Below are 2312 nucleotides of genomic sequence, written 5' to 3'. Positions count from 1 at the left end.
AAGTATGTGGATACCTGCCAGTCAAACATCTCATTCCCAAATTCTGGGCATTAATATGGAGTTGGTCCCCACTTTGCTGCTATAATAGCCTCCACTCTTCTGGGAAGGTTTACCAGATGTTGGAACATTGATGCAGGGACTTGATTCCATTCAGCTACAGGAGCATTAGTGAGGTCGGGCTCTGATGGTGGGCATTTAGGCCTGGCTTGCAGTCAGCGTCCCAATTCATCCCTAAGGTATTTGATGGAGTTGAGGTCAGGGCTCTGTGCAGGTAGCCAAGTTATTCCACATCGATCTCGACAAACTATTTCTGTATGGACCTCGCTTGTGCATGGGGGCATTGTCACGCTGAAACAGGAAAGGATCTTCCCAAACTGTTGCCATAAAGTTGGAAGCACAGAATCGTCTAGAATGTCATTGTATGCTGTAGCGTTAAGATGTCCCTTCACTGGAACTAAGAGGCCTAGCGCGAACCATGGAAAACAGCCCCAGAACATTATTTCTCCTCCATCAAACTATACAGTTGACACTATGCATTGGGGTCAGTAGCTTTCTCCTGGCATCTTCCAAACCCAGATTTGTCCGTCAAGACTGCCAGATGGTAGAGCGTGATTCATCACTCCACAGAACGTGTTTCCAGTGCTCCAGAGTCCAATGCCGGCGAGCTGTACACCAATGCAGCCAACGCTTGGCATTGCGCATGGTGATCTTAAGCTTGTGTGCGCCTGCTCGGCCCATTTCATGAAGCTCCCGACGAACGGTTCTTGTGCTGACATTGCTTCCAGAGGTAGTTTGGAACTTGGTAGTGAGTGTTACAACCGAGGACAGACGATGTTCAAGTGCTTCAGCACTCGGTGGTCCCGTTCTATGAGCTTTTCGTGCCTACCACTTGCGGCTGAGCCCTGTTGCTCCAAGAAATGTCCACTTCACACAGCAATATGGCTTCAGTGAAGCCATACTACTACCAATGTGAACGTGCCGTTTTGGCCAGCTCTCCGCCATCTCTCTCTGAATGACCTTCTTGATCCAAATCAGTCAGGTTTCAAGACTAGTCATTCAACTGAGACTGCTCTCCTCTGTATCACGGAGGCCCGCACTGCAAAGCTAACTCTCTCTCCTGCTCTCATCCTTCTAGATCTATCGGCTGCCTTCGATACTGTGAACCATCAGATCCCTCCTCTCCACCCCTCCGAGTTGGGCATCTCCGGCGCGGCCCACGCTTGATTGCGTCCTACCTGACAGGTCAGCCCACCAGGTGGCGTGGCGAGAATCTGTCCCCTCACCACGCGCTCTCACCACTGGTGTCCCCCAGGGCTCTGTTCTTGGCCCTCTCCTATTCTATACACCAAGTCACTTGGCTCTGTCATAACCTCACATGGTCCTCTTATCATTGCTATGCAGACCACACACAATTAATCTTCTCCTTTCCCCCTTCTGATGACCAGGTGGCGACCGCATCTCTGCATGTCTGGCAGACATATCAGTGTGGATGACTTGATCACCACCTCAAGAACTCCTCGGCAAGACGGAGCTGCTCTTCCTCCCGGGAAGGACTGCCCGCTCCATGATTCAAAGCATCACGGTTGACAACTCCATTGTGTCCTCCTCCCAGAGCGCCAAGAACCTTGGCGTGATCCTGACAACACCGTCGCTCAACCAACATCAAGGCGGTGGCCCGCTCCTGTAGGTTCATGCTCTACAACATCCGGCAGAGTACCACCCTGCCTCACAGGAAGCGGCGCAGGTCCTAATCCAGGTACTTGTCATCTCCCGTCTGGGATTACTGCAACTCGCTGTTGGCTGGGCTCCCTGCCTGTGCCATTAAACCTCTTCAACTCATCCAGAACGCCTCGCAGCCCGTCTGGTGTTCAACCTTCCTGCCCTTCTCACGTCACCCCGCTCCTCCGTTCTCTCCACTGGCTTCCAGTTGAAGCTCGCATCCGCTACAAGACCATGGTGCTTGCCTACGGAGCTGTGAGGGGGAACGGCACCAGTACCTCCAGGCTCTGATCAGGCCCTACACCCAAACAAAGGGCACTGCGTTCATCCACCTCTGGCCTGCTCGCCTCCCTACCACTGAGGAAGTACAGCCCGCTCAGCCCAGTCATCCGTTCGCTGCCCTGGCCCCCCAATGGTGGAACAAACTCCTCACGACGCCAGGACAGCGGAGTCAATCACCACCTTCCGGAGACACCTGAAACCCCACCTCTTTAAGGGAATACCTAGGATAGATAAGTAATCCCTCCCCCCTTAAGATTTAGATGCACTATTGTAAAGTGACTGTTCCACTGGATGTCATAAGGTGAATGCAC

The sequence above is a fragment of the Oncorhynchus gorbuscha genome, linkage group LG22 (genome assembly GCF_021184085.1).
Source record: "Oncorhynchus gorbuscha isolate QuinsamMale2020 ecotype Even-year linkage group LG22, OgorEven_v1.0, whole genome shotgun sequence".
NCBI classification, from domain to species: Eukaryota; Metazoa; Chordata; class Actinopteri; order Salmoniformes; family Salmonidae; genus Oncorhynchus; species Oncorhynchus gorbuscha.
Note: the sequence above shows the minus strand (reverse complement) of the source record.